At 32.6% G+C, this 19217-nt stretch overlaps 1 protein-coding gene across 4 annotated transcripts in view; it reads left to right on the forward strand.

The window, feature by feature from the left end:
- The window catches only part of Zw (glucose-6-phosphate 1-dehydrogenase Zw), a 90237-nt gene that overhangs the window by 19257 nt on the left and 51763 nt on the right, over window positions 1-19217 (forward strand). The window contains exon 1 of one of the 4 annotated variants that reach the window (XM_075363367.1): window positions 8523-8543. The exons of 2 other annotated variants lie outside the window; for them this stretch is intronic. The gene's annotated coding sequence lies outside the window, so the exon portion shown is untranslated. Of the gene's footprint in view, window positions 1-8522; window positions 8544-12149; window positions 12289-19217 lie in introns of those variants that run through there. One more of the 4 variants, XM_075363365.1, reaches the window with a different exon arrangement.

Below are 19217 nucleotides of genomic sequence, written 5' to 3' on the forward strand. Positions count from 1 at the left end.
ATTTACTAATTTTCATCTTAAAAACTGTGTTAGACGCACAAACAAAATTCTTAAAGTACGTCTAACCGTCTTTCTCATTTCTTTCGTTTGATTGCGCCATTTTAGATTTTTTTTTTTTTTTGTCTTCAGTCATTTGACTGGTTTGATGCAGCTCTCCAAGATTCCCTATCTAGTGCTAGTCGTTTCATTTCAGTATACCCTCTACATCCTACATCCCTAACAATTTGTTTTACATATTCCAAACGTGGCCTGCCTACACAATTTTTCCCTTCTACCTGTCCTTCCAAAATTAAAGCGACTATTCCAGGATGCCTTAGTATGTGGCCTATAAGTCTGTCTCTTCTTTTAACTATATTTTTCCAAATGCTTCTTTCTTCATCTATTTGCCGCAATACCTCCTCATTTGTCACTTTATCCACCCATCTGATTTTTAACATTCTCCTATAGCACCACATTTCAAAAGCTTCTAACCTTTTCTTCTCAGATACTCCGATTGTCCAAGTTTCACTTCCATATAAAGCGACACTCCAAACATACACTTTCAAAAATCTTTTCCTGACATTTAAATTAATTTTTGATGTAAACAACTTATATTTCTTACTGAAGGCTCGTTTAGCTTGTGCTATTCGGCATTTTATATCGCTCCTGCTTCGTCCATCTTTAGTAATTCTACTTCCCAAATAACAAAATTCTTCTACCTCCATAATCTTTTCTCCTCCTATTTTCACATTCAGTGGTCCATCTTTGTTATTTCTACTACATTTCATTACTTTTGTTTTGTTCTTGTTTATTTTCATGCGATAGTTCTTGCGTAGGACTTCATCTATGCCGTTCATTGTTTCTTCTAAATCCTTTTTATTCTCGGCTAGAATTACTATATCATCAGCAAATCGTAGCATCTTTATCTTTTCACCTTGTACTGTTACTCCGAATCTAAATTGTTCTTTAACATCATTAACTGCTAGTTCCATGTAAAGATTAAAAAGTAACGGAGATAGAGAACATCCTTGTCGGACTCCCTTTCTTATTATGGCTTCTTTCTTATGTTCTTCAATTGCTACTGTTGCTGTTTGGTTCCTGTACATGTTAGCAATTGTTCTTCTATCTCTGTATTTGAACCCTAATTTTTTTAAAATGCTGAACATTTTATTCCAGTCTACGTTATCGAATGCCTTTTCTAGGTCTATAAACGCCAAGTATGTTGGTTTGTTTTTCTTTAATCTTCCTTCTACTATTAATCTGAGGCTTAAAATTGCTTCCCTTGTCCCTATACTTTTCCTGAAACCAAATTGGTCTTCTCCTAACACTTCCTCCACTCTCCTCTCAATTCTTCTGTATAGAATTCTAGTTAAGATTTTTGATGCATGACTAGTTAAACTAATTGTTCTGTATTCTTCACATTTATCTGCCCCTGATTTCTTTGGTATCATTACTATAACACTTTTTTTGAAGTCTGACAGAAATTCCCCTTTTTCATAAATATTACACACCAGTTTGTATAATCTATCAATCGCCTCCTCCCCTGCACTGCACAGTAATTGTACAGGTCATTTTAGATTAACAGAATTATATATCGGCTAGAAAGTTTTCAGTTAATAGCTATTTCAGTCATACGTGGTTATTGAAAATTACAAATAAGTGTAAAAAAGAAAATTACATTCGTTTCGTTAAGGTTAGTAAAAAAATCGTAAAGATATTGAAAAATAATTATTATGTCGCGGGTGACTTGTTATTTTAACGTAAAATGATAATTAAATATTTAATGTCCTGAGCGAAGTATTTTCACCAGAAAATTATTTGCGTTCACAATTAGCAGCTATCCATAGAAGCAGCAAATTACGTGAACATTACAGTGGTTAGTGCATTCTGTAGTAGTTAATATAGCAGTTATTTTAAAACATTTTTTTAAAAATACCGCTTTGTTTCATTTGCAATAATTGTCACCTTCAATTATTGTACACATTAACGACTTTTTGAAGTAGTTAGTTACATGAAGCTAACAAAAACGTGATCGGTGAATTAATGATCTGGACTTTGTATCACTATTATGAAAGGCGTTATTAAATTCGTAGAATAGCATAACGAAACACGACAACACTTTAAATCTATTTAACGGCTCACTTTAATAATATCAGAAGCTTTTTCTTCAGTAGGACCTATCGAAGCTAATTAGCAGTATTTTCTTCTAACGGTAATTCTACTGAAGAAAAAAAGGCTTATTACCTTTTTTCTTTTTCCTGGTTAGCTTCCGGGAATTACCGTTCAGGTATTACTTCAGAGGATGAATGAGGATGATATGTATGAGTGTAGATGAAGTGTAGTCTTATACAGTCCCAGGTTCGACCGTTCCTGAGATGTGTGGTTAGTTGAAACCCAACCACCAACGAACACCGGTACCCGCGATCTAGTATTCAAATCCGTATAAAAGTACCTGTCTTTACTAGGACTTGAACACTGGACCTCTCGATTTCCAAATCAAGCTTCGAAAGTTCGAACGAAAAAATTGTTAGTGTATTTTGAAAGTCCTCTATTATAATAAAATATATACGATTATCCGGGTCGTTTCTTAGATGAACAATACCTAACCGTTGCCTGCAGTTGATCTCTCGATTAGAATTACAAAAAATGATTCTACAAAATTTTTAATGTTTCTATCTATTAATTAGTTTTTCTGAATATTTCTTCACCGAATCAAGAAGTAAATTAAATGGAAACACTGACCGAAATTGTGTGGGACTCTCTTTTGAAATGTTTACTATAGAAATTTTAAAAAAATTTAATTTTCTTTAAGTTTTGGCTTTGAAATTTTTTTATTAAAATGCATGCTGAGTCTACGTTGTAGATGTCGTTGTAAAATAATGAGTTACGTGATTAAAAACATCCGGTTTTCCGAGTTTACTCGCGCTCACGTAAATGTACTCACGTTTCTAACGTGAGTAACAACGGTAACATTAATATTTTATGCAACAGTTTATTGCTTATTCTTTCAAATCGTCAAAAGACCGTGATTATATAAAATGTGTATGAACTAAATCTCGTAAATCGTATTGCCAATGCATATTTTCTCAATGTTATTTATTGTAAATAATTATTTTAAGTTCTCGTTGTTACCCGATTCTTACATAATTCTTAACTATAAAAGTAAATATTGTGTCATAAAAGACTAAAGGTACTGTAATGTATAAAACATTATGCAGTACATACAAGGCATTCTTAAAGTGGAAAATTACTGGAATTTATATATATATAAAATATTTAAAAATTTGCCAAGAGGTTAGGGACATTTGTATAAATTGCAGAATAATTTTGTAAATTCGTTCCTAAGCCGTTGGAATTTATTATTCTTCTTGACATTTTTTGTTACTACAATACTACTACAATATTGGATAAATATGCTACTACAGTTGTGGATAATGATTTATCAACAAGCTTTATTGCCCTTAATTCTTGTTCTAAATTTTGTTTAAAATCCACCGTTACTTAGAAAATATTATAAAATATTGATCAACTGAACGCACCTTGCGGGTTATTTGCGCAATGGTAAAACACAATATAGAATAACATCTAATTATCCTTACCGGGATGTACAGTCCGCCCTCGATAATCTAACATTCTTTAGTCCGACACCTCCAATAATCCGACACTTTTCGTTTAACTGCTGAGACAGTTCGTGTAATGCCACTTTTTTTTTATACACGTCGTCGCAACTGATAAAACAGAGAGACACCACGGCCGAGTAGTGAATATGTTGTTGTAAGTGAGTAGACTATGGTTACGTGGAATACTCTAATAAATTACGGTACAGTACTTCTGATTTTTCGACGATAAAGTCATTAGCTGTGTCTGCAGTTGAGGCGTGGCGCCGCCGGCTAGAGAATTGTAAAGTACCGGGATCTACAGACGGCACTAAACTTCTTACAGTATCTTACTACACGTCTCAGTATCGCATGATAGTTTGCCGTGTTTAGTTGTCATATTCGTTTTAACGTGTTTAGTTTTCCTTCTCTTAAAGTATCCAGTTTTCCGTATCTTAAACGGTATCCAAATTTCGTTGTTTTTAGTTTTGTTGAAACCACAAAAACGTAAGCGCATAATTTTATTTCAAAAGCAGAAGTTCTTAAAAGAATTGACAAAGGCAAAAAAGTTGGTGACGTAGCTTCGCTGTACGGAATTGGACGTGCAACTATTTATGACTTGAAAAAAAAGAGTAAAACTGGAAAAATTTGTAAAATATAATGTCAGTGGTAAAAGTGATCGGAAAATATTAAAATCTGGCACGTTCCCGTTAATGGAATGTGCTCTTTACGATCGGTTTATCCAGGAACGATTCAAACATACTCCTCTTTCTGGCGAAATCATCAAAGAAAAAGTTAAGCCATTCTATAAAGAAATGATGAAAGAAATTTTCCGCGCAGGTGACGGGTGGTTCGACAAATTCAAGAAGCGCTATGGAGTCCGTTTACTAACCACCACAGATGAGAAACTTTCTTGTGATTTTACTGCCGTCGAGCCATATAAAGAAAAATTTATAGATAGTCCAAGAATTAGGTCTGGGTCCTGACCAGGTTTATAATGCCGATGAGAGTGGGTTATTTTGAAGGCTGTTACCGAAAAAAACATTCGTCCATTGTGCTGAAAAGAGCGCCCCAGCACAATTTTACAAAAAGAGTTTAATGTATAGTGTAATGAGTAAGTAAATCGGAAAATACGCGTATTTTAAAATGTTTAAAAGAAATAAATCTTAAAGGTGTCGTGTTTGATTAAGCACAAGCATGGGAAAAAATTCCTGCCAAAACAGTAGTGTGCTCTTGGAAAAATCTGTGGCCACTCGTCCTCTATTACGTTTATATGAAAAACGTAAAACACCAGTAGAAAATGAACAAAATATCGATGACATCCGAAAGTAGTGATTTCAGCCGTGATGCTGAAATAAAGACATTAGGGAATCGCTAGCCCAACTGTGCGGCCAGGACGTTTCAGAAGGACTGACACAAGACGACGTAAATGAATGGCTAATCGGAATTGTAGATGAAAATTATCAATTGATGACCGATCGGGAGATAATTGAAGATGTGCTGGATCAGGACGAAGACGTTGATAACAGCGAAAACGTGAGGCCTTCGCTATCGATTAGTACCGTAGTTCACGAAAGTGCTTTGAGTGCCTTTAACGTGTGTATGAAGTGGGCTGAAGAAAATGAAGCGGCTGTTGCCGATATTTTAACATTAAAACGTTTGCGAGAAAATAATTTTAAACTGTCCATTAAAGAAAAAAACAAAACTATTGACCAGTATTTTTTTTTAAGTAAGTTAGTTGTACGTATTATTGTTATTTTCTTAATCAAATTACATCAGTAATTGAAATTAATAAATGCATATGACAGTACGTAACGTTTTCTGTTGGTTATTCCATTGAAATTTGGGTAATTCCAGTAATCCGACATTAGGGCTGTCCGATATCTGTCGGATTATCGAGAGCCTACCTTACCATGTTATATGCCGCTCCCTAAGTCGATTGCATCTTCCACAACCCTCACCTCGACTATACCAAACCTGACGTACACATCCTCAATCGTCGTGTCGATAGGCCGCAGGCGATTCTCTTAATTCATTCGTCACCGTAAGTCGTCGCTCAAGATTTAAAGGTGTTCACCTCCCGGTATTCCAGCTACCTTTTGAAGCTTTAGTCACAATATCCCGATTTCAGTGATGCTTTTTTTATCTTTCTAGAGGAAGTACCTGTAGCGTCCTGCTGTAAGTTTTTTCCGGATACATCAGCATAAGATTTTTAATACGAACAATAACACGATCATATCGATGATTTGAATATATCTTTTATTTATTTGTAGTCATCGTTGAAGTGTTATAACGAGCGGTATATTCTAAACGGGTCGAAGTCATTTTGATATTCAAAATACTTTCACATATGACCTTGAGAAAATTAGTAGAAACACTTAAGGTAAAAAATAGCTATTCCTACCCTCCGGGTAACCTTAATTTACGCTTGGTCGTAATAATGTTAAAATCTGCTAACGGCCGTACCGTTCTGTAAAAATCTATCGTATTAGGCTCATCGATATAAATTCTGTATCGTACATTCTTTTTTTATTCCGGCTAAATTCCTCAATGTTACATACAATTCTTTGTTATGTTCTGAATAAAAAAATATTACATCGTACGGAAGGATAACTAAAGTTCCCTTTCGTTCTATTTTTCAGGGTCTTAACCCGATGTATATCCCTTAATCGTTCAAAACGTTTGGAAACACAGCAGAATAAGTGGAACGCCTCACTTAAAGAAAGTTCTATGTATGCATTACCGGACTCGGGGGATGCGGTGCACCTAAAATTTGTTTATTTCAATATTTAAAGGGGCTTGGTCTAGCAGCCGATGAATCGTACGGTTATGCGGGATCGTTTCAATCTACGAAATATCTGATGTTCGATTACTCTACTCTTGGGATAGAAAAATTAGAAATCGCATGACCCTAGAACTTCGAGGTGTGGCGGAAAACTGTGCTCCGATTAACGCCGAAATTTAGTAGCGCAAATCGTATCGCTGGACTTAGTGGGAATTCTTTCACGAAGTCCTTTCTTTTACTTCTTTATCGCGGGTAGATGAAGAAAAATCTCGGGCGTTTTGTGAAGGTAGATCCAGTTACCGTAAAAAATTTATTCAGGTAACCGTAACGGTGAGCTATTCCTAACCGGCTGAAAGACTTTTAGGTAGTCGCGTAGATTAGATTTAGATAATTAGAAAGATAATAAGAAATAGATATGTACTACTTAGATAGATACTAAGATTTTAATAATTAAAGTAGATTAAACTCAGACATCTAATTAGATTAATATTAGAGGGGTGGACGAGAATTGAACTCCTGGTAGATCGTTTCTTTCGACTGATCTATTCTATAAAACGACATAGTATTGTAAATTAGTTTCCTTCTAATTAATAAAATTAAATACTAAATAATGTTAAAAAAGTAACGCGCTAGATAGACTACCGAAAAAATAAAAACGGTTTACAATAGAATCGATCTGAGGAGGAAGGAACTAAGTCAAAATTTACATTTTTTATAGTGAAATTGGGTTATATAACCCAAGCTTCATCAAACTGTGGAGAAAAGAGTCATGTCTGCTTTGCAGTTAGGTTGGAAATGCCTTGTAATAATTTTCAAACTGAAGAGAAAGGTACTAAGCCGCTGAATTGCTTCCATTCTCCCCAGTACAATAATTTTGTATTTTTATGTTGGTAAGACACTACCGCTGTGAGCACTAGTTAAACTATTCTATCAGCTGTGGTTGTGTATGAACTGGAAATGTAAATAATAGAACATTAGTAAAACATTTTTCTTAATCTTAATTATTATTGCATTTTGTATACTAGTGTAACTTTTTAGTATCATTAATTTAATCTACATGAGAAAGAAAGTTTATTTGCAAGCATAAATACCAAACTGTTTTATTTTTATCATCAAAATGAAGAGAAAGGGAGTAAATTAAAATTAAAAAAAAAATTTATCGAATTAAAATCAAAAGTAAAAAAGGTGCTGCCTTAAATAAATTAATAGAACATATAAAGGTCACTATACATTTTTGTGGTATTTTTATCTTTCAATTTTATAACAGTAGAACGTGTTTTCATCCTTTTGAAAAATAGAAAAACTAAGTCCCTTTCTTCTCAGACTGATTCATATCCTTCTTCCTTTAGTCATATAACTTCCTAATTTACTTGAAGCATGAATTTCCCTTCTGGCAGAGTATTTTTTTTTTGGTAAACTTGAACATCAGTTACGGTTTTTTGAACCACCAATGTTAATGTTGCATTTGTATCTGAAAGAAAATTCTAAAAATTTAGGTTGTTTATTTTAACACGTTTGTATTATAATATTAGCTATATAAGTTCCGAGATATATAGAGTGGAGCGATGATAAAATTTGTTGAAAGGCAGGGTAAAAGTTGTTTCTGGTGGTACGAATATATTACTTTTTATTTAGCGTATGCGCGCGCGCTTGTCTGCGCGTAGGCTTTTACCTAGTAATTATAAAATCCTGACAGCTATTCGATTCCTAAAATCAGATTTATATTTTCTCTTCCGGTAAACTGATATGTGTGTGTGCGCGCGTCCCCGCACATTAATCCGTGCGTGCCGGATTTTTTGTCTATTCTATAGTTTTTGGTCTGGTTATTTTATCAACATAGTGATCAATATAATTACAAAAAAGAGTATTTATGTTCCAATGATTGATAATACTGATGTAAAATATAGAGATTAACGCGCGCGCGTGTGTGTACGTATTTAGATTTATCTGTTATACTAATTATGAGGGATAACATTGACGTATCAGCTGTGAGAAATCTACATATTTCATGCAGAGTGGAAACTTACTCTATACTTCTTCTTATTTATTGCTGTTTATTACGTTAAACGTAAAAATTTTGAACCGTGTAAATCTTAATTTCAATCTGTAGTGTTTTGTGAAATTATGAATGTAATTTTTTATCGGAGCGGTGGAATCTGAACGTTTTACACTCGACTGCTTTGGTATGTAATCGTTTAACTTAGTGTTTTTTAAATGGAATACTGTTTTTCTGAGGTAAAAGTGCGTTTAAGACGTGCATTAATCGTTTTTAGTTTAAGTACGCGTACGGTATATATTCAGAATCTTCAATAACATGCATTATTTTTCAGAAAATTATTAAAATATCTCGGTCGGATCGAATCGATTAGTAACTTCTTACTACGAACCTTTCTTAAAGTTTTTCAATTTAAATTTTCAGTTAAATTTTCCGAAAAAAATGATTTTTTTTTTAAATGAATTTTGTAACCTAAGTTTTTTAATTAGTATTTAATGATGAGTTATAATATTTTACCTTAAAAACAAGATTTTTTTTCTTTTCGTATCGAAGTTTTTTGGCGAAATACCAGTTTTAATTATTTTAGCCGTGGTAACGAATCGGCCCGATGTCATTAAGAAATGTAGTAAAGTGTACGATTATACTGCTCAAAACAAAAATCAAAATCGACACTCCAACGGATACATGAAGGTTTTATTAATAAAATATCTAGATATTACGATAAGTTTACCTCATTTTGTTTTCGAATAATTAAGTACGATTTAATATCAGAATTGAGGGTTTCGATATTTCACATAGGAAAGAGAAAAATAATTTATTAATTTAAATTTTAAAAGATAGTTATTACATTTTTTCACATAAAGTAAATAATAATAATAACGCTAGGGATTATTATTTTATTTTTGTATCGCTACTAAAGGTGGCTTTGTAGACGATGTTCGAAATCCTTGGCGATAAAGCCCACGACCAAATTAATTTAACTTCATATTTGAATTGAATAACAGTTATTTGCAAAATATTTGAATGGGAAAACAATATAAACGGTTCATAAACGAGAAAAAAAGTTAACAAAATAGAGGCGACCCGCTAACGAACGAGTGAATAATTAAGTTAACGGTCATTAAATTTTTATTGATTTTAATTATTAATTTTAAAAATCCTTAAATTTACGCAGATATGAATTGTTTTTAACTGCGAATAATTTGTTTTGTAAAACTGATTAAAAACAAAATGCACGACTGTTAACATCGTAATAGGTCACCGTATTTCATTTTCCTTTTTTTTCTTTTTGTGAACTGGCGCTGTTTTTTTTGCCGATTACTAATTTATAAAACTTCAAGGCACGAATGTTAGTGATTTTGTTCAGGGAAAACCGCACGCAATTACTAATGTGGTAATCTTGTAAATCGCAAAACCGTAACGGAAAAAATCTATTTTACTATGATTGTCTTTTTAAACGTATAAAATTGATTTAGTTTAATATTCGTATTATTAATTTTACGAAATGTTTATCATCCGATAACATTTTAATAAAGATTTGTCCGGTAATCGGCTGATTGCAAGACACAGAAGCAAAGCTTTCGTTGGCATTATGTCCTTAAAATTAACGAACGTGATCAGAGTTACATAAAACTTTTAAGTTTATGATATATAACATTAGTTGTCCCGTGATAACAATTAAATTTGTGATCGAACCGAAAGGGAAAAACTTACTCCGAGGTACAAACTTATTCTTCGACCGGATCGAGTATTAAATAAAAACAAATTATTATTATTTATTTTTTAAATAAAATATTAAAAGAAGATAACAGTTGTTCTAAAATTATAAGGTAAGTTTTATCTCGATTCATATATCCAACCGGAATTATAAAATTACTCACAAGTCATTTTAATAACTGGTAATGTTCAATATTTACTCGTCCTAACATGAATGATAACAAATGAGATTTTTTAAGATTAACAGACCTATATACACCCACCCATACATTTATATTTGTGTGTGTGTGTGTGTGTGTGTGTGTGTGTAGTATTATTATTCATGTTATGATAAAGACGATAAGCGTGTCTTTAATTAAATTAACTAATTACTAACTGTTTATTACTTAATCGATTTGTTCATAGTGAATTCTTTCAAATTTTTATCGTAAAATCAATCTGATAAAAATCCGTTTATCTATTAACAAAAATTGTGTCACAGTTATTCACGTTTTCCTTGAAAATAAACTTTATTTGTCACGTACTCTCTCTTTCTATCTCTTTCCCCCCTTTTTATTATGTTCCTACAAGCACAACCTCAGAAAAAATATCAAAAGGTGGGTTATTGATTTGAATACAAGTACAATTTTAAACTCTTAATAGAACGTTTCCCTTGTGAATCTTTCATAGTCATCCAAGTACGGCTGAACAGATTTAAAAAGTAAATAAATAATATTTTATAAAATCACTTCATCTAAGGCGTTCGTTCTCAAAGGGTGCGATTACGCCCCCTTGTGGGCTCTGGAGGCCTTCAGGGGCGGCGATAGAACGCCCACAAAAAATTGGGGGCGTTCAGGCGGTCTAGGAAGGCGATGACTGATTAAAAAAAAGGCAAAAATTATGATCTATCGCAAACTAAGATTAAATTCACTAATACAAAAAATTAAACGGATACCTATATTTTGTGATAAAAATGGTCGTGTTCAAATTTTTTCAACGTTGCAACTAAGAGGCTTGGAGAGACGAATTAACAAAACATTAAAGCTTGAATACTCTACTTTTTGATAGTATACTTCAGATTTCAAGAATCATCAACTTAAAAAAAATCAGTAAGAAGAAAGTTTTAAAAAGTTGAAAGTTTTTCTTCGTGAAAATTATAGACGATTGTTCAACGAATTCTGTCGTCTTATTTGTCTGAACTTGGATTTAGTGTTGTAGCAATGTCGCTAACCGAAAAGAGAAATCGGCTTCATGTTACCGAACGCGGCTACTTACGGTTGTTTTTAAGTAAATTCGAGCCTCGTATTAACAAACTCGTTAAAGCATATCAGATTCGTCCTCCACATTAATGTAAGTGTAATTTTTTAATTGAAAGCTTTGTTTTAATTATTGTATAGTTACACTGAATATACTATCGCTATTGTTATGTAATTATATAGGTACAACTGTAATTTTTCTGAAGGCGATTTTAATAAAAATACTTCCAAATATTATTAAATACGGGTTTTAATTGCTCTCATTTAAAATGTAAGTTTCAACTCAGAAGTAGGATATGCCACGTTTAAAAACAATAATTGCAATTGCTGTTTTTAAGAACGCGTCTTAAAAACAGCAATTGCAATTATTGTTTTTAACAGACGGTAAGTTTAAAGATTTTAGGAGCGCTAGAAAATGTTTGATTGTCAATGTGGGAGATGGGCAAAAAAGTTTGAGAATCAATGATCTAAGGAAACTATAAAAATAATCTGATCGCACCCAGTTTTTGATTCAAAATCAATTTTTGTTTTTTTGTTAAAACAAATAAGGTGGTAAGTCGACAAGTACTTTTAACAATCGGGCAACAGAATATTTAATAACGCATTTTTAGCTGTAACTCATCGAATTTTTGGATAGCTTCTTTAATACGATGAGAATTCATCGTGGAATAAATCACCGATTGAAACGTTGAATAAATCACCGATTGAAACGTTCCAGTTCAACCGGTTGTATATTACGGTGTATTTTGTATTTGACGTCAGACGTTCTACGTAATACTACGTCTGTAGTTTGTTGTTTTAAATAATTTCATTTACTCTTTTTTTTCTAAAATTAAAATATCTCGTATCAGAATCGTTGCGTATGCTTTGAAGATTGTCGTAAATAAAACAAAGCTTCGGTATTCGTAGAACTTTATCGACCGTTTTATTCGTTAATCGTTAAACTACAATTTTTTCATGCGTCGGTAACAGATTACACAGGTAAGTTATTATTTAAACGATTTCTTTATGCGATAAATATCTTTTGTATTTGTTTTTAAAATTTATATTAAGGGGATTTTAGGGAAGCGTGAGAATTTTGTGATCAGCTTGTTTGTTATTTAGTCGGTTTAGCGATAAGAGATGAACCGTACGACTGAGTTATAACGGTAAGGACGAGTAACGTTTTAAAATTCGTCTTTGATTTTTTCGTTGGTAATTTCAGGCCATTGTTCCGTGAAACTCAAAAAGAAATATTTTTATGTAACGTATAAATATTTTTATATTTCAATGTAATTTTTATCTTGATTTTTATTTAAGTATCCAACACAAGGGACCTTGAACGTGTGAAAAATAAGTTAATGTTTGTTATCCGCGGCGACCTTGTCGAATATCAAAGATGCGCGGCGTAGTTGTGAATTTTTATTTATGTTGCAGCGATATTTTTTCTAAGTCGAACGATTTTGATTTGATATATTTATTTTTAATTTATCACACGGTTATTTATTTAGTTGTAAATTACCTCTTTTGTTCAAAATTTGAAAATTGTATTTCTACGATCTTAAACTGTTTTTTCTCCAAGTTTGGTTTTTTAGATCGGTGATTCTATTTGTGCGTATAGTACGTTTCATACATTACGATCGAAGTAACATGTTGATCCGATGTCTATAATAAAAATAAAATTAATACCAGGATATTTTCTGTACTATTATATAAAGACACGGTTTGTTTGTTTGTTTGAAATAATCCCCAGAGTCGCTGAAATTATAAAAAAAAATTCTTACGCTTTTTTAAAATTTACTCCTTTTGGAGTGTTAAAGGTCGTATAATGATTAAAAAACCCTCTCGTATATCCTCCCATTTTTCTCCCTTTAGAATGCCGTTGGTGGTAAGATTAACGATGTATAGTTAACAAATAAAGTTTGGTTGTAAGGAAAACGCGTATCACACGTTTAACAGACTGACATTTTAATTCTACGGGACCAAAAAGTGACTATCACTAGGGTTGAAAAGATGTTTAATCCTCACAACCCCTTCGGCCTCCTACGATTAACTTCCATAAAAGAACTGAGATATTAAAATTTTTATCTTTCAAAATTCGTTTTACCTTTAGAAAAAATAAAAATATTACATAGGAGAAAAAGAAATCTCTGCTTTATTACCTTTCCTCAAAGATCTCTTACCTCCTCGCCTCCTAAATAAAAAAAAACTCTAAATACAACGATATTTATATGATTATTATTATTACATGTGTTTCACAATAAGAAAAAAGAATTAGAGCGTATAATAGTTCTTTGTGATTTGTAGCATCTTTGGTCTATATTTGTCTCAACCCCCAAATTTGCACGGAAAGTTAATCGTACTTTCACGCATATTTTCATACAAAATATTTACGAGATTATTTCACCTGTTTAACGATTTTCAAATGATTTATAGTTAGAAGTATTAAAATCGTATATTAAATGGGTTTTTTATTGCGTACTACTTGTTTCAACTATTTTCTACGATAATAGTAAAATTTAACCGTTGCCTGAATAAAACCTGGTTACTCCTGCTAGTAAATATTAAAAAAATAAACAATTTTTCAGATATAGGACTACTGTAAATAAACAATAAAAATACAACTTGATTCTTAAAACTAAGTAATGATTTTTTTTTCAAAATAAATTAATTAAAAACGGGAATTACATATCGGAAAGATATTCATTTTTTTGAGATTACTATTTTATTTTTACTTATACGGTAAGGTAATTATAATTTTTTTTCCCGACTACGTTTTTTTACGTGCGTGTTAGGTGTGATAAACAAAGATTATAAGTGACAGCACAAATCGGCTTATTCTTAAGAATAAAAACCGTCCCTAGACTAGGCTTATTAAGGAAAATGAAGATTTAAGTGATTTCTCGTTTCCTTCTTCGCTGTGTCAAACATACCACGGGTATAATTCATTCCTATAAGTGACATCGCTCTTTTCACTTCAGGGATCGCTCGCTATATAATGAACATTATTCTCAGAAAAAGTGACTCTTGAGTTATATTACATTTGTACCTCAGATGTTTTAAATCACAAGAAAGAGCGGTACAGATAGTATAAGGCAAGTAATTAATGTATCTCTTTGTGGAAAATAATGGGGTTATGCAGGGGGTAAAAATAGAAAAATTATTTTAGACTGCGTAATTTTTGAGATCCATTTTAACGATTTCTGTCATATCTCAGCTGTTTATCAACCGATTTGAACAAGTGAGGTGTCAGTTAGTCGACAATAAAAGGGCTTAAAATTTTATCTAATAAAATATAATTCGATAAACAAATATTAAAGAGATTATCTGTGTTTAAAAGGCTTTAATTTTTAAAGGTAAACTTTTCAAACTTATTTATTTTGTAGATGTTGGGTACATGTAAGCGAAACTTCGTTAAAATATCTCGATCCGTTCTTAGTATATATATTTTTATTAAGAAAACACAAAATGGCGTACAGAGAGAAAATAAAGTTACATATGGTATTTTATACACGAACCTTTTTTGTTTATTTTGATGTGCTGAATCGATCCCTTAAGGTCGGTCAACTTATCCAGGGACATTATGTATACTTTTTATCCTCTCTGTAAAGGATTTAAATATTATTTAGTAATCGTTAAGATTGCGGGTAAAACCGTCTCAAGTAATCAAATTTGTGGGAAGTTAATTTGAAATGAATAAACAATATACCGTGTGTTTCAAAATGATTATCGGGGTTTTAAAGTTATGTAATATTTATTAAGTTTTACTTACATCGATAAATTTTACGTGAAATGAAAGAGCAACTCAAACAGTTTTTCCTGTAAGTGTTCAGTGCAACCTCCATTCGTCACACGGCTCACATCTAGCCGATAGGTTATCCCAACCCCGTAGGGGAAGACACCCGTCTTGTGACGCTTCCGGTCGCCACACCCCCTCCTGTTCCTAGCCCTGATGGGCTTCAACGGAACGGGAATCGTCTTTTGCCCTCTAACTTTTACATCTCACAGTAATAAGCCAGGCCTCGTTGGGATACCACCGATGTAAATGCCTCGGTAGACATTTACATCGGTCATTTTTAAATTCAGCTTTTGCCTTCGCTGTACGCCTCGTCCGGACATCGTGAATGTCCTACATCGTTGCCCTTGAAATAGCTAACCGAGTTCGCGGAAGCACCGACCCCGCGCCTAGTTCTACTTTTACTGAGCCGCTTTCTTGTAAATGTCTCAAGATTTCGAAGCGTATTGCAAAACAACATACCACCAAAAATGTTGTTCGCTACAACGAAAATTTAGTCCTAGTTCCCTAACTTCAGGGGTATGAACTTCAGTTCATTCCTCTGACTCGGTTAACTTTCAGACTTCGACCTGGTCTACAAGGAGGGGGAGGTAGCCGATAGGACAGTTCATCCCGTACTTTAATCATCAAGTATTGAGTAATCGATGCGAAAGACGGTTTTATCCTGCGCCTCAAATCGGGTAGGTCAGCCGGTAACGGTGGCACGTACACTTGATCCTTTATAAACCCCCAAAGAAAAAAATAGCACAGGATCAGATCGGGCGAACGTGGAGGCCACTGCAAACAAGCCCTGTCATCTAGTCCCCGGCGACCGATCCAGAGGCCGGGAAGAATTTCATTCGACCGATTACGTACAGCGTTATTCTAGCGAGGAGCCGCACCATCTTGTTGCCAAATAAAGTTCTGCGATTCGTATTGCAGTCGAGGAAAGAGGCATAGTCGTAGCATATCAAAATAGTTCGTTCCAGACACGCTTGTTTCTGCGAAAAGAAAGGCCCTAAACTTGGCGTCGGTATCCGGCACAAAAAAACATTAAGTTTTTAGGAGTCTCGTTCACACCGCAATATTCCGTGGGGATTTTCTAATCCCCCAGATAAACATATTACGAGCGTTTACTTTTCCGTTATAATGAAATGCTTTTCATTTGACGATGAAATTCTTCATCGTCACGGCGCATGATTACGTTTGCGAAGCCGGCAGCAAACCGTAATCTGTAGACTTTAAAGCTTGCGCAAAGCTAAATTTGTTTGAGTAGCTGTTTCATTTTACCTGTAATTAATCAACGTACTTGAAAGTTGAGAAATATTACATGGCTTTAAAACCCCGATATTAATTTTGAAACACACGGTATAATTAATATAAAAATTTATTTCGGGGGCCTAATTGTGTAAATAAAAATTGAAATTTTTTTGGCAAATAATTTTGATGTCGTGAAATTATTCTGGTCGGTTAAATCAAATCGGAATTCTATTAGAAAAATTATATTCGATTCTAAATATAACTAGTTTGCCGATTCTTGAAATACTAAAAGCATAGATTCACAGTTACAGATATTTTTGTGAAGTCCGTAAAAAAAAATTACCATCTGATTAGATCGCTATAAAATTCGGACGAAAGTGGTGACGACTACAGTATGACTGTTCAGGATTTTATTTAACGGGCTATTTTACGACCCGATTTTAATTTATTGAAATTGAAATTTTTAATTTCCTAAAAAAAAAAAATCATCTTATTGGTCAGTAGTGTTATAAATTGCTGTATGTGATTAATGTATTTGTTTAACGATATGAGTGGGTTTAAGAAATACGATAACGTATTACTGTTAAATAAATTAATTATATCTATACTTCACTTTTGCTATGTAATGATAGTTATTGAAAAAATTCGAAAGTTCAAGGTTATTTTAATATTTATAATGAAACGTTTTAATTTAGTGTTTCCGTTTTTTGTATTTTTTTACCAGTAAATTATTATTATTTTTTTTACTGTTATAACGTATTATTCTGATTTTATATTACTTAAATAAAACAATGTTTGTTAACTACAAAACACGAGTATAATATTTTACGATAAGCTTAATACTTCACCGGCTTGTCGCAAGCCAGAAATTTCTCAGTAACGGCTACTTTAAAAATAAGGCTATTATCGGGATATTGATTCTTAACGATCGTTTTACTATCCGTGTTATAATTATGCCCGTTATTTTGAAGCTTAGTTACGTGCTTCATAATTTCAATAAATATCGCTTGCGGTCTTATTTTATTTCCCGATCATTTTTCGGTAGTTTCCGTCCGAGAATCAACATTTCAAGAAAATTACAATAAATCATAAATAATTGCCAAAAGAAAGGAGTAAAACTCCCTTCTAAATAACTTCAATGCGTCATCATTATTAATTAAAAATTACTTTAAAACTGAAGAACTGAAAACTAAAGAACGTATCCTTTTGAGTTTTAATTAACCGTTCTCTATCCGTTTACACCCGTACAAAACACGGAAAAAATCTCTAAAAATACGTTGTTAACCGCATAATAAGTAACCTTTCTTAAATAGCATTCTCCGATTTTGTCGTTTTTTGACCGACGATTTTCCAGTTATCGGCTATTTTTCAAATAAAATAGCTCTTTCAGTCTGGAATGGTTGTGAAAAAAAGCATAATAATTAAGTTAAATGTGTTGATAAAATTGATTTCGTTTACAGCAAGATGAAACTACGTTGTTTTACTTAAAAGTTTTTTAATCGTAATTTGATGCTTGTCATCGTATTAAATATTTTTGTAAACTCCCGTATAAAATATAACATTCCATCGTAAATCAGAACTGGTTTTCAAGATAGAAAAATGGAGTGTCACATCTTTGTCTCGTGTCGGAAAATATGAATATGGTGAACCGATTTAATACATTAAAAATCCTTACGATTTCGTAAATTTATATTTATCACGAGTTTCTGTTTTAAAAAATAGTTGATTTCGATTAATTCAGATACAACTTTTTTTTTTTGTATACAGCATAACATAATACTTCGGCCTATGTGATGTACTGGATGTAAAGGGTGTCACTGTGCTCACTCTCTCTCTCTCTCTCTCTCTCTCTATATATATATATATATATATTTGTGTGCATAATAGATGCTTTACAAAATAAGCCATAGGCAACTTGAAATGAGATGCTATAGGAAAACTGAGGAATGTAGTAACTTCCCGCTGCCTTCTTCAAAGAGTCGAATATATCGTTGCACGTCGGGCATGTCAATCCCGCCGAAATGCAGGCTACGTTAGGTTCTATACGTTACATTTTCACTCTTCATCACAAGAACTGGCTTAGAAATGAACACCATTACTCTTAATAAATGCACTTCTTAGTGCCTCTTCTATGCCTTACTAGTATTAAAACTATAATAAGAAAGTACTATAGATAGTCTAACGTGACAAATTAGTTTCTCCTACTCAAATTAGTTTCTTTTACTCATTAAGAGAGTTTACATCTATAATAAGTTATCTAAAACCATAAAAGGTTCTCTGTTAGATTTGTTTAAAATTAAATAAAATCAGGTTTTTTTTTTACAAAAACATTATTCCTCTGTTAATGAATTTATAAATAATACTTATTAAATAAACCTTAATTTTTGCATACGCGTTTGACGTGTATTTAAATTAGATAATAAAATATTTTTCGATTTGAAATTATTATTTTTACTACGCTGCATTATAACGTTTGAATTACGCGGCTGGAACTTGTATCATAAGGGTCATTATGATACAAGTTCCAGCCGCTACATCAGCCGTTTTTTATACTTTGATTTTAATCCGATTTAGTAGAGGTTAATTTGAAAATCACCGGTAGGTAACTAAGTTTCTATATTACATCGTTTACCCGTTTGTTAATTATGTCGGATTCTGAGGAAGAAATGTCTTTAACACAGATTGATATTAAAGAGAGGGATTTCATATATTAAAACCAATCAATATATAATCCAATATTTTGGATTTCGTATATTAAAACTGACCGTTCGTCAGTTTTTTAAGTTCTATTATTAGTCAGAACTTATGACTAATAACCTATTGCCGCACAAATGTATTGTTTTATGTATTTTTTTGAAAAAAATTAAAATATATGCCGTAATTATCATCCGAGTTA

Source organism: Lycorma delicatula, chromosome 4 (assembly GCF_047948215.1).
Source record: "Lycorma delicatula isolate Av1 chromosome 4, ASM4794821v1, whole genome shotgun sequence".
NCBI classification, from domain to species: Eukaryota; Metazoa; Arthropoda; class Insecta; order Hemiptera; family Fulgoridae; genus Lycorma; species Lycorma delicatula.